The sequence below is a fragment of the Leopardus geoffroyi genome, chromosome C1 (genome assembly GCF_018350155.1).
Source record: "Leopardus geoffroyi isolate Oge1 chromosome C1, O.geoffroyi_Oge1_pat1.0, whole genome shotgun sequence".
Lineage (NCBI taxonomy): Eukaryota > Metazoa > Chordata > Mammalia > Carnivora > Felidae > Leopardus > Leopardus geoffroyi.
The window spans coordinates 53,806,395-53,819,990 of NC_059328.1; the positions used below are offsets into that span (position 1 = coordinate 53,806,395).

Sequence of the window (13,596 nt, forward strand, 5' to 3'; positions counted from 1 at the left end):
GGGTCTCCTCGGTCCCCGGGCGCCCTTCCCCCGCCCGCATGTGGTCGTGCAGGCTCCTACGTGCCTGGGAGCATGCAAACGGTGGCCCGCGGTGGTGCGGCTTAACCGCGCCCCAGGAGGGTGCCGAGGCTCGCCGGGAGGAGGGTGGGAGGTGCATGCTTCTCCTCTCCTCGCCTGGACTCCTCTTGCCTTGGGGAAAAGCCTGTAACCACCCAGCTGAGGGAGAACCAGACAGCTGAAAACCCCGAGCTTCCCTCTCGCCCTGCTTCCTTAAGGATAAGCCCTCCCAGCCCACGCGTCCCCCCGCTCTCGCCGCCCACCTGTGGGAGTCCGGTCCCGCTGCGCTCTGGGGAACCTGTGGCGCCGCGGGGCCCCCAGCCGCGCACTGTTCCTGCCCCTCCGCGTCACCCTGGGCCTCCGGGCAGAACCCTGGTGGCTTTGAAAGGCCTGTCTGTCCGCTGCCGCCTTCTAAGGTAAACTCTCACCACTAACACCCCTCCTTCGCAAGCCGGGGCCTGGCCGTTAGGAGACTACGTAGTAGGAGACTCAATCTGAGAAATTACATTTTGAATCCAGCTTCCCTGGAAATGGCTTCTTGAGAATGCCTCCCTTGGCTGGCGTCGTGAATTTGGGGATGTAAGTCGCCTGATCGCTTAGTCTTTCAATAGGGCCCTTCACCCTTCTCCTTCCACCCCCCCAGTTCCTGATGAATTGGCATTGACAGGCAAGAGGTAGCTATTGCGCCGCTGGTACATAACCTTTCTGGGATGCATATTCTCATAATAAGCAACTCCTTTATGAAAACTTGTTATTTGCAAACGGGAGCTTCTCTACCGCCCTCAGCGGTGGCCGGGGTGGTTAATGCCCATCCGTGGGCTAATTACCCAGGGATCTTCATTACAGAAGCGCAGATTAGTTTCAAGAGGACTGTGCTGGAAAACAGCGTAAAACCTAGGAATCTAGGAAGTATCTCAAAGGCAGAGTTTTATTTATCTCTTAAACAGATTGCAAAAGCAAGCTTTTATTTTGATTTTCAAGAAGACTCGCCCGCCGCCCCTCATCTCTCAGAAGGAAAAGTTGTGTGTACCAGGTTGCACCTTGAATTTTCTCTTGCCTCAGTTGGGTCTGTTTTAATTTTAATACCACTTTTCAATGCATTTTATTCTTTTTGTTTTGGAATGCAGTTTGGGGGAAGAGCAGTGTGAGAGGGAAGGCTGGCTCTCAGCCGGAGGGTTTTGTGATTGGCTCCAGCTTCTCCGTGGTGGGGAGCCAGAGACTTGGTCAGGGGAGGAAACGCTTAAGTGGCATTGGGCCCGTTTCTTAGCGTTTTCTCTACCTGACTTGGGGACTCGTTTCCTTCTGGCCTGAAAGACCTCACCCTGTCCATCCCAGACTGGATTAGTGCCCTTTCCATTTTTAAAGAGAATGTGATAGGAAGTGGCTTACTTCAGAATTTTCTTAGAGGTTTTGAAAACTTTCCACTTGCTGTTTTCCCTTATTCTCACTTTTTTTTTAAACTTTGTTTGGTTTTTGGATTTTAGTTTCTGTTCTCTTTCACACAGCTTCATTTTCTCCAAGTGTTTCTCCCTACAGTATGACATGACTACAAAATGTTTGGATTTTCTTTTTCTGTTGGGTACCAAGTAGTTTTTTTTATAAACCAATTTAAAAACTGTTTATCAGGGAAAGAGAAGAAAAATGAAGGACAGCAATTTGTTTTCAAAGTGGCTTGTTTCTAGTGGACTTAGAGGGTTTTCTTGGATTATTTTTCTCGCAGAAGTTTCTTAGAGTCTCACAGGCTCATTGCCTGGTAAACAAAACATTCCACGGTATTTTTCTTTTGCCTGTTTGCTTTTAGCTAATTTCCTGATAGAGAAACACAACAGCTCCTCTGTATGTATACCTTTATAGTTGGAACATTTGAAGAAGATGAGGAAGCATAACAGAACCCCCAGAAAGAAAACCTTGATAGGAATTCGAGTTGGAAAGTAGCTCAGGCTATCTGCTCCAACCTTGATTCTGGAATACTCCTGTCCACATGGCTTTCCTGCAACCACTGCCTGCTGAAAAAATGCTCTTCCAGGGAAGGGCTACTCATTGCTTCTGGAAGTCTTCCCTTACCTGCCCTGGCAGAATTCATTTCTTTCCTCTGCGCGTGGCTTTGTTGATTCTGTTGCTGCTGTCACATACAGTTACAATGCATTACAGCAAATGTCTGTCTGATTCATCCTGTATTTACCAAGTACCTGCTATGTGTCAGACAGTGTTCTAGGTACTGGGGGGCTGTAGCAGTATTTAAGATAATCATGTGTCACTTGTCACTTCTAACTTCACCATGTTCCAGTACCCTCTGAGGAGACTTCAAGGTCAGGGATATGGCAAAGTACTTAATGCATAGAAAGAGTTCAACAGGTCTTTGGGTCACAAATTCTGTCTACTATCCAAGAGTCAGATAGTCTCCAGCAATTGAGTCCATTCTGTTCTGTTTTGATTTATGGTAAAAGTTTGTGCCTACTATGGATCTGAGATTAGTCAGTCTCATGATAGCTGTCACCCTTTGACTTTGTCTAATTGGCCTGAAGCAGTGTAGGCTGAGACTTAATCAAAGACTTTATTTGAAGACTCACACCCAAGTCTTTGGTTCTCATTTTCTTTCTTTCTTTCTTTCTTTCTTTCTTTCTTTCTTTCTTTCTTTCTTTCTTTCTTTCTTTCTTTCTTTCTTTTTTATTTTTTTAATGTTTATTTCTGAGACACAGAGACAGAGCATGAGTGGGGGAGGGGCAGAGAGAGAGAGGGAGATGCAGAATCTGAACAGGCTCCAGGCTCTGAGCTGTCAGTACAGAGCCCGATGCGGGGGCTTGAACTCATAAACCGTGATATCTTGACCTGAGCCGAAGTCGGTTGCTCAACCGACTGAGCCACCCAGGCGCCCCAAGTTTCTCATTTTCTTTAGTGCATGCATTGCATGAGTAAATAGAAGGAAGAATTATAGATTGCTAGGAGGGGTCCTACATTCTGTCATAAAGAATATTAGCTTTTCTGTGTATGTGTGTATATGTGTATGAATGTGGGTGCACACACACTGCTGGTGCTTAGTAGTGAGTCTTATTAAAACTTTATTAGAAGTTTGCTAGAGACATTAGTCTCCATTTGTTGAGTGATAGTGGCTGAAACCTCCCTCTGAAAGGATGTGAGAATCCCGTTTTAAGGGTTGGACAAACAGTGGCATTTAAAAAAATCACCTTAGGGGCGCCTGGGTGGCGCAGTCGGTTAAGCGTCCGACTTCAGCCAGGTCACGATCTCGCGGTCCGTGAGTTCGAGCCCTGCGTCGGGCTCTGGGCTGATGGCTCAGAGCCTGGAGCCTGTTTCCGATTCTGTGTCTCCCTCTCTCTCTGCCCCTCCCCCGTTCATGCTCTGCCTCACTCTGTCCCAAAAATAAATAAACGTTGAAAAAAAAAAAATTAAAAAAAAAAATAAATAAATAAAAAAAAATAAAAAAATCACCTTATTCTGTACTGGATCTCCTATCTCAAGTACAGGAAAATTGGCAGATTTCCATTTGGAAGCATCCTGGACTTGATTGGGTGAAAGAATGTTCAAGAACAAACGTGTTTCTGCTCTTAATTAATATTAACTGCAGCTTTTGCTGGGGTTTGCATATGGGACCAGCATTTCAAATTAGACTATGGCCTGAGCCTCTTTTCTGTGAAAAGATGACCTAGTTCAGAGGGCTCTGGATTTTTTTTTTTTTTTTTTTTTTGCATTTGTTAAGTATAAATGTGTATCTTATTTAAGAGTGAAAACTTCTGAGTCTTGGAGGATAGAGAGGTTGTATCTAGAGACTTGACAGAGTTGAACAAGATAGCTGAAACAAATTTAAATAGTTGTTCTGTAGGATATTAATAGGATTTCTGGGATATGCTATGTTCCATTTTTTTTTTTTCTAGCTTGGTAAGACTTGGGGTATAGCTCGGGTTAAGGGTCTGACCATTTTGGAGGATCTGTCTATTCCACAGGTCCACTCTACAATGCCTGGTTTCTTTGAGGGTTTTTATGAGTGTTGAAAGAACAATTTGTGACTTGAGTAAGGTGTCCCCTGAGAGTACATTTGCTTTGGCTACATGAACAGCTGAATCTAAGCAGTCTTCAGTGTGGTCTTTTTTTTTTTTTTAAGTTTATTTATTGATTTTGATAAACAGAGTGAGCTAGTATGGGTGGGGGAGGGGCAGAGAGAGGGAGAGAGAATCCCAAGCAGGTTCTGCACTGTCAGCATAGAGCCCAACAGGGGCTCGAACTGGTGAACCATGAGATCATGACCTGAGTCAGACACTCAACCGGCTGAGCTGCCCAGGTGCACCCAGTGTGGTCATTTTTTATTTATTTTTGAGAGAGCACAAGCAGGAGAGGAGCAGAGAGAGGGGGACAAAGAATCTGAAGCCAGCTCTGCCTTGACAGCACAGAGCCTGATGTGGGGCTTGAACTCATGAACTGCAAGATCATGACCTGAGCCAAAGTTGGATGCTCAAACAACAGGACCACCCAGGTGTCCCCAGTGTGGTCATTTTTTAAAAGGAGCTTTAGTTGTACCTTGTGGAAAATTTGGAAAATGTGAATTAGATTTTATGTAAAGGGCACTGAAAAGCTATTGAAGAGTTTTAAATAAGATAATGACATGAAAGGATTTACTCTAAAAGTTGAACTTTGGGATGCTGTGTGAAGTGACTCCAGTTAAGCTAGAGTGATACCAGGAAGACCAATGTAGATGAGGAGAGTGGACCATGGCTTGGATTGGGGGGTAGTTGTGAAGGCAGAGAGAAATGAAGGGCTTTAGGATGCAAATGAAGGCAGAGCTTACGGGAATGAATGAGTTGGTGGTGAGCGGTGATGGAGAGAAAGCAGCCCAGAGATCAGTCCTGGGATTTTGGCCTTAGCACTTGGGTGAATGTGCCTTAGGGTTGGACTGGAGTGTGCCTGACCACTCTGGTGTGGAACATTTGGGTTACTTGCTGTTTAATAATGCTCTTATGAACGTCACTGCATGTAAATCATTCAGCAAATATATTTTCCTTGGCATAGGTTACTAGAAACAAAATGACTAGGGGTACCTGGGTGTCTCAGTTGGTTAAGCGTCTGACTTCTGCTCAGGTCAGACTTCTGTTCACTTCATGATCTCATGGCTGGTGAGGTGGAGCCCCGCCTCTGGCTCTGTGCTGACAGCTCAGAGCCTGGAGCCTGCTTTAGATTCTGTGTGTGTGTGTCTCTCTCTGTCCCTCCCCCATTTGTGCTCTGACTCTCTCTCTCTCTCAAAAATAAATAAAATTTAAAAAAAAATTTAAAAAGAAAAAGAAATAAAATGACTGGATCAGAGTAGTTTTTAAACTGTAGAAGAAAGGAATTTTAAACTTAGCTTACAAGAGTGCCTGGCTGGCTCAGTCAGTAGAGCATGCAACTCTTGATCTCAGGGTTAACGAGTTCAAGCCCCATGTTGTGTGGGGAGCCTACTTAAAAAAAAAAAAAAAAAAAAAAAAATTAGCTTACAAGCCTCTAGTCAAGGGCTTGGTTGAAAAGTAGATAATAGGTTCTAAATTATTCATGTAGTTTTTGGCTTACTAAATATTTAAGTATAGACATGGGTACACATACATTGATACATATGTATTTAAACTCTCCTTGTTTTTCTGGTTATAAAAATAGTATGTGTAAGTTATCAAAGGTTTAAAAAAACAAGAAAAATAAATAAGACAAACACTTGTAATCCCACTAACTGGAAGGAAAAAATACTGTTAATACTTTTAAAAACAGTATATCCTTCCAGACTGAATTTCAAGAATAAACTTTGTATTACTATTTTGAAAATTGCTTGCTTTATTGCACAACATATCATTTATTATTTTTTAGTGCCATTACAATGTGTTCTTTAATATGAGCTTAGTGCCCCTGTACTCTTTTAATATAATTTTTATCCCACTTTTGTTTTTTTGGAAACGTAATATGTGCAGATGGTAAAATTTTCAAACTACACCAGAAATGGTGTGGAAAGTCTCTCTCCCCTTCTTGACCGGTGGTTCCCCAGTTACTCTCTACAGGAATACATGTTCCCTGACCCACGGTTCCTCTCTCTACCAGGATACCTACTAGTTACTTTTCTTGAATGTTCATCCAGAGAATTTATGCATACATATATAGCATATATATAGATGGCAGTAGCCTCTTTTTTAAAAAGTACAAATTTATATTTTGTTTTTCATATCTTTCTTTAGACTTAGCAGTATAGCTTAGACATGGTTTCTATTAGCAGGTATCAATCTCTCTTACTCTTTTTGAAAAATGGCCACATATTCTTTTTTTTTTTTTTTTTAAGTTTATTCACTGGGAGAGAGAGAGAGAGAGAGAGAGAGAGAGAGAATGGCTGGGAGAGGGGCAGAGAGAGAGGGAGAGAGCGAGGATCCCCAGCAGACTCTGCACTGTCAGTACAGAGGCTGATGTGGCACTTGATCTCACAAACCAGGAGATCATGACCTGAGCAGAAAATCAAGAGTCAGACGCTTAACCAACTGAGCCACCCAACCCAGGTGCCCAGACCCATAATTTTCTGTTACAGTTGTACCATTGTTTTTCTAACCAGCCATTCTCAGACATTTTGGTTTCACATTTAAAACTCATTGAGGGGGACCTGGGTAGTTCAGTTGGTTAAGCATCTGACTCTTGATTTTGGCTCAGGTCATGACCTCACAGTTCCTGAGATTGAGCCCCGAGTTTGGCCTGGGGCTGACAGTGTGGACCCTAGCCTGCTTGCTGTGCTTTCTCTCCCTCTTTCTGCCCCTTCCCCCACGCATACTCACTTAAAAAAAAAAAAAAAAAAACTCATTGAGGGGTGCCTGGATGGCTCAGTCCATTGAATGTCTGACTCTTGATTTGGCTCAGGTCATGATCCCAGGGTCATGGGATCAAGCCTTGCCTTAGGCTCTGTGCTCAGTGGAGGAGTAAGATTCTCTCTCTTTCTCTCTCTGCCCCTCCCCACTCTCTCTAAACAAAACAAAACTCACTGAGCACTCCATAGAGCTTTTTTTTTTTTTTTTTAATTTATTTATTTGTTTTCAGAGAGCACCCTCGAGCAGAGGGAGAGGAGAGAGAGAATCCCAAGCAGGCTCCCACGCTGTTGGCACCCAGCCTAACACTGGGCTCAATCTCAGGTTTCATGAACTGTGAGATCAGGACCTGAGCCGAAATCAAGAATTGGATCCTTATCTGACTGAGCCAGCCACCCAGGCGTCTCAATAGAGCCTTTTAGATGGATTATACTTCTAGCTACTAACTGTATTAGAAGTTAAAACTGGGAAATTAAAAAAAATGTTTGTGAATTCATTAAACGTGACGATAAATCCATTACATATTAACATTTCTATGAAAAATAACTATTTTCCAAAACAAAATCTGAGAAGAATAGTGTTGTTTTCATCTATTTGCAAATCTCTTCAATGTCTTGCTTTGTAAAAGAAAGCTGGATTCTTCTATCTGGCTCTTTGTTCAGTTTGTGTGCTGTGTTGTTTTGGTTAAAGTACAGAAAGAATACTTGGCTTCACAAAGATGTGTAGTTAGAGAAAGGGGGAATTCACAGACCCCAGAAAAGGTGTTAATGGACTCTTGGGGTCCTTGGACCTCACTTGGAGAACTGCTGATTTAACTAATCTTCTGTTGATGGAATTTAGGTTACTTACTGTCCTTTGGTATACAAAGCATGCTTGACTAGGACTTGAATGTCCTAGTAACTATGTCTTTCAGCAAATATGTAAGTGCCAAGCAGTGTTGACTTGTGGGATACAAAGAAGGGAGACAAAGTCTATTTCCTGAAGGAGGTTGAGGCAGGTAAACAAGGGTAAGGTAATAGAGGCTGAAAGATGTACATGTGTAGGTCCTGTGGGATATGGGGTAGTATGGCCAACCTAGCATTGAGAAGGTGGTGAGATTACGGAAGGGTTTCTAGAGATGATTCCCGAGCTGAGTTTTGACGGATGAGTCCAGCTGCCAGGTGAGGAGATGGGATGGTTGTTGCCACCATATAGCTGGAACTCCTTCAGAGCTTGTGTATGGTCCACAAGAGATCATTGCTCTTGTGGCTTGATCACACCTGTGTGTTACCATTTTGGCCTTTATTCATCTCTTATTATGCTATTAAAGGAAAAGGTTGCTGTACCTGCTACATATCACTTTTTCCAGTTTTCATTACTTGGTGCTTATCTTTAAGATACACACAAATATATTAGCATCATAATTTATGAAGCTTTTACACTTCTGCTCCAAACTTCCTAGAACTCAAGTGATGGCACCTGATCATGAAACTCATAAGTTGGGTACCAGACTATTAGCTACAAATCTACCATTATAGAGGACATATTGAATTGCCTATTTCCTTTAAAATCTACCAAGTAAATTGTTAAATGGTATTAGGCTACTCTGCTCTTAAGCAATCTGTGTAATGCATGTTGTAAGAAGATTTAAGGACTAGGAAATTGTTTTTCTTGTAAACTTTTAGACAGTATTCTTTTACACAGTGGGTCAGATAGCTCAGCTCTTTTAGCAAACTAGATTGTTTTTTAAAGCATGATCAGGTAGTAGAGGCTTTGAATTACTCTGTGCACCCCCCCCCCCCCACCTTAATGTTTAGTTCTCAAGTTCACCTTTAAGACATGGTCCAAAAGGTCTCATTGGTACAGTTTCATGAAGTACAATTAGATGGCTGATGTTATATTTTAACAGTCCCATGTCCAAGTTCCAAGAGTTCTTGGTACTAGTTAAATGACAGACCTGGCAGCAAGCATCCCTTATTTAGCCAGAGAGGCTGATGATATTGAAATAATGCACAGTCTCTCCTGTTCATCAAATTCCCAACAAGCTAGAAATCAATTGTTTTCTGTTCTTCAGCACTTTGTTATTGACCTACGACCTGTGACTTTGGCACTTTATAATTCCTGCCACTTGGTCATCATAACTAACATTTGCACTGGTCGAGCATGTGCTAGGCCCTGCACTGGCTAATGGATGTGTCTTATTCTCTAGTCTACACACAAATCTACAGAGCAGTTGTTACTACATCCTTTTGCAAATGAAGAAATGGGCTCAGAGAGGTCGGATTACTTGCTTTAGGTCAAATAGCTAGTAAGGTGGAGAAGCTAGTAGTCAAACTTGGGACTCCGTAGGTAGGGTTAAACTTCCCATTATGTCATGCTGCCATCCAGGTACTCCAGTACATAGTGAAATATCCACTTCATGTCTTATAAACAGGACACGGAACAATGGATGGCCAGGGCATCATTGCAGCTCAGCTCTCCACAAGTACACTGAGGTCAGCAGGTTCCAGGGTAGTCTAGAGGTATGTGTTTTGTTGTTCTGTTCCTGAAACATTTAAAACAAAAATCTAAGGAAACGCTGACTTCCTCCTCCCTCCCCCAAAAAAGAACCCCAAAAGGTCTAAAATAGAAACTTTATGCAACTGTGAGGAGGTAGAAATTACCGTTCATTGTGATGGTAAGACTTCTGGAATAATACCTGAGCCTGCTGTTTCATTAGTCATTTGGCAGATGTTTCTATGCCTACATTAGGTATGAGGAGGCATGCAGAAGAACCCTTGAGGCACTCACCATTTCGGGTTCAAGTTCTAGGTTTCGCATTATGTTCCCATGAGTCATGGTGGGATATGTGTGGGTGAAGTGTTGTGAGGTCATGGACAAGGTGGGAAGGGCATTGTTCAGGTGCACCTTTCTCCTGGAATGCCTTTCACACTTAATCTCTCAAAGTCTGTGAAGTTTTCCACAGCTGTTGCAGCTACATACCATTTTTTCTCTGAAATTCCTCTTATACCCATCTGTATCTATAATATGGCATTCATTATCATCTCCCTGTAAGGTGATCTGCTTTGTAACATCAGTTATATAGTCTCTAACCATCTCAATAGTAAATTCACTAGTGTCAGTTTAGTTCAACAAACGTTTTGATTGCTTGTTATGGCAGGAGGGGAGATGGGCTATAAACAAGGGAAAAATAGTCAAGGTAACCTTGTATACCTTATGCTTTAAGCTTTGTATGCTATATAAGTATTCCCCCCAAAATATGATAGTGCAGTGATGGAGAGTGCCTGGGAAGGCCACTTTAGACTGTGGGTTGGAGAAGGCCTCTCTGAGATGATGTTTAAGCTGAGCCCTGAGTGAGGGTAGGAGCCAGGTGTGTGAAGATTTGGGGGCAGAGGAAGGGCATGTGGAGAGACCCTAGAGTAGGAGTGATTAGGATTTACATTTCTCTAAGAACTAATGATAATTGAACATCTTTTCATGTGCTATTGACCATTTGTACATCTTCTTTGGTGAATGTCTATCCTGTCCATTTTTTAGATGGCCTCATATGTTCCTTCTGTGTTGAGTTCTTTATATATTCTGGATACAAGTCCCTTTTTATTTTTTTAATTTATTAAAAAAATTTTTTTTACGTTTATTTATTATTTTGAGTATTATTCTGTCAGCACAGAGCCTGGCACGGGGCTCGAACCCACAAACTGTGAGATCATGACCTGAGCCAAAGTCGGACACAACCAACTGAGCCATCCTGGCACCCCCTGAGTCCCTTTTTAGATATATGACTTGCATATATTTTCTTCCATTCTGTGGGTTGCCTTCTTACCTTTCTTGATGTTGTCCTTAGAAGCACAAAGTTTTAAAATTTGATGAAGTCCAGTTTATCTGTTTTTTTTCTTTTGTAGCTTGAGGTTTTTGGTGTCATTGCCTAATCCAAGGTAAAGCCCTTGTTTTTAAATATGGTACTGACAATCTGATTCATATTCTATTCTGCTTGAAGAAATATACTATTTTTGTTTATTTTATTTTAATTTTTAGTTTTTTTGAGAGAGAGCAAGAGAGAGTGCATGCAAGAGGTGTAGAGGGGTAGGGGGAGAGAGATTGAGTATATTAAGCAGGCTCCACACTCAGCACACAGCCTATTGCGGGGCTCCATCCCACAAACTTGGGATCATGACCTGAGCCTGGGATCATGACCTGAGCCTGGAATCATGAGTCGAAACCAAGAGTCGGAAGCTCAACTGAGCCACCTAGGCACCCCCATTCACATTTTAAATAGATCACTCTGGCTATTTGTAAACTAGATTGGAAGGTTCTAGAATGAAAGTAGGGAGAACAGTTAAGATGTTAAAATGTCAACAGATGGGTAGACTTCAAATATCAGTAACTACTGGTTAAATTCGGCATATTCCAGTAGCATCCTGTTAATAGGAATCAAAAATGGTCTCTACCTTTAAGGAGATGACAAGGTAAAACATACACCCAATTAATTGTTTATTAAGGCAGATTATACTGAGTGCTATTAAAAAAAATGAATGAGGGGCACCTGGGGTGGGCTCAGTTGGTTAAGTGTCTGACTTCAGCTCAGGTCATGATCTCACAGTTTGTGAGTTTGAGCCCCACATCGGGTTCTCTGCTGTCAGCACAGACCTCTGTCCCCCTCTCTTTCTGCCCCTCCTCTGCTTGCACTCTTTCTCTCAAAAAATAAACATAAACATTTTAAAAAAAACCATAAAAGAATGACAAGTTTTTTATAAGAACACTGAAGGGGTGCCTGTGTGGCTCCATTGTTTAAGTGTCCGCCTCTGGATTTCGGCTCTGGCCATGATGTCCTGGTTTGTGAGATCAAGCCACCCCAGGTTGGGCTCTGTGTAAAGAACACTGAAGTCATTTGTATAAACTTATAGAGTTCTTTTTGTATTTCCAGTGTCTGACATACTGTCAGACAGTGCTTAATAGTTGTTTGATCTATTTCTGGATGAAAAAGTCCATGAAAGCTGTGGGAGAGATGGTGTTAGAACTGAGCCTTGTAGGATGGGTAAGGTACTGGCAGGTAGAAAAATGGGAGCAGGGTGTTTTTGATGGAGGGATCATATATGAGAGGAGGTGATTACAATTAAGGATATTTTGATTGAAACCTAGAGGTGGAACAATTACAGGCATGAAAGTTAGAATTGTCCTTTGGGGCTTCCATGTAATTCCACATTGAGTTTATAAATAGGAAGGTGGTTCGGAATCAATTCCTTCCTCAAATTCCTTTAGGGGTATGATGGCTGTTTTTCATAGCAAAGTAGGAGTGGATTGTAGGGGAGAGAAAGTGGAATACAGCTAAGGTGTCACAAACAGTTTAGATCAGGTATAAGGTAAAAGTAATGAAAACGGGAATTTGGGAGAAGCTGCAATACCTAATATGACTCTGTGCATGGGAATGGCAGCGCCAAATGCCACTCTTTAAAGGGATGAGTTGGGGCGCCTGGGTGGCGCAGTCGGTTAAGCGTCCGACTTCAGCCAGATCACGATCTCGCAGTCTGTGAGTTCAAGCCCCGCGTCAGGCTCTGGGCTGATGGCTCAGAGCCTGGAGCCTGTTTCCGATTCTGTGTCTCCCTCTCTCTCTGCCCCTCCCCCGTTCATGCTCTGTCTCTCTCTGTCCCCAAAAAAATAAATAAACGTTGAAAAAAAAAATTAAAGGGATGAGTTTCAGTGATTGTGGGGGAAAGTGGACCTAGTTAAAAGGAAGATAGTCCAGGGTTGATGATAATGACAAGTTTAACATACCTGCAGGAAGTTCCAGGTGCAAGTTTCTAGTGGATTTTGGCATAGCGAATGATAGGCACCAGCAGTTGGCTCTGTGGCCTAGAGGAAATAAGGTTGGGCTTTGGAGTCATACCTCTGTCTAAACTTCTTATGGGCTTAGTTAACTTTGGGGAGAGTTAATTAACTTGATTTCCTCAGTTGTAAGAACCCTACCTCACAGGGCTGTTTGGGAGGGTCAGATGGGGTCATCTGCGTAAAATGCCTGACAAGTAGGAGGGTTCTCTCTGTGGTTTCTTCCCTCTTCCCTGGAGTAGTAATACTTTGATTTCATTTAAAATCTTCTGCAGTAAATGTGGTGCTTTGAATGGAATCACTGGCATAATCTAGTGGGATTTAGGCAATATATAGGGGTGTGTGTGTGTATGTGTGTGTGTGTGCACGCGCACGCACCACTCAGCTGCTCAGCAGAGGCTACAAGCATTCATTGTTTTTAAACTATTAATTGTGCTGACCTAATTTTTAAAACTGTCTTGTTTCCATTCTTGTCCAAACAAAAGTACTTCCACTAAATTTCTTTGTGTGCCTCTTTTGGAAGACTCCTTTGGGAAGACCCAAAATTGCTTTTTAGAAATTTTGTCATCATTAAGATGGACATTTTTCTAACTTTACCTGTGTGTGTGATTGGATAGATTTTCTCAAGGTCTTTTAATGTATTGGGCTGCTGCTGTATCTGATTTGACTTTGGCTTTGCTTTGTTTTCCTAAATTCTGACTTAACTGCTTCTGTATTTTTTCCTTCTGCGTGACCTCTGTAGATCTTGGTAAGAATAGCTAATGTCGTTTGCAGGAGAACTATAAAATATTGATTGCATATATGAGTTCAGCTTCCTAATTTTCTTAAATGGTAACTATAAATACTGTCTCAGGACACAGTTTATTTTTTCTATAAGGGAGATTGATTTTTAACTTGTATTACTTCAGTGGCTTAGTTTTAAAAA

The 13,596-nt window shown here is 42.1% G+C and overlaps 1 protein-coding gene across 7 annotated transcripts in view; it reads left to right on the plus strand.

Annotated features, from left to right (window-relative positions):
* AK4 (adenylate kinase 4) overlaps positions 1 to 13,596 on the plus strand; it is a 73,877-nt gene that overhangs the window by 1,001 nt on the left and 59,280 nt on the right. Inside the window, exon 2 of one of the 7 annotated variants that reach the window (XM_045477702.1) lies at positions 9,283 to 9,370. The exons of 5 other annotated variants lie outside the window; for them this stretch is intronic. The gene's annotated coding sequence lies outside the window, so the exon portion shown is untranslated. Of the gene's footprint in view, positions 1 to 155; positions 474 to 9,282; positions 9,371 to 13,596 lie in introns of those variants that run through there. One more of the 7 variants, XM_045477701.1, reaches the window with a different exon arrangement.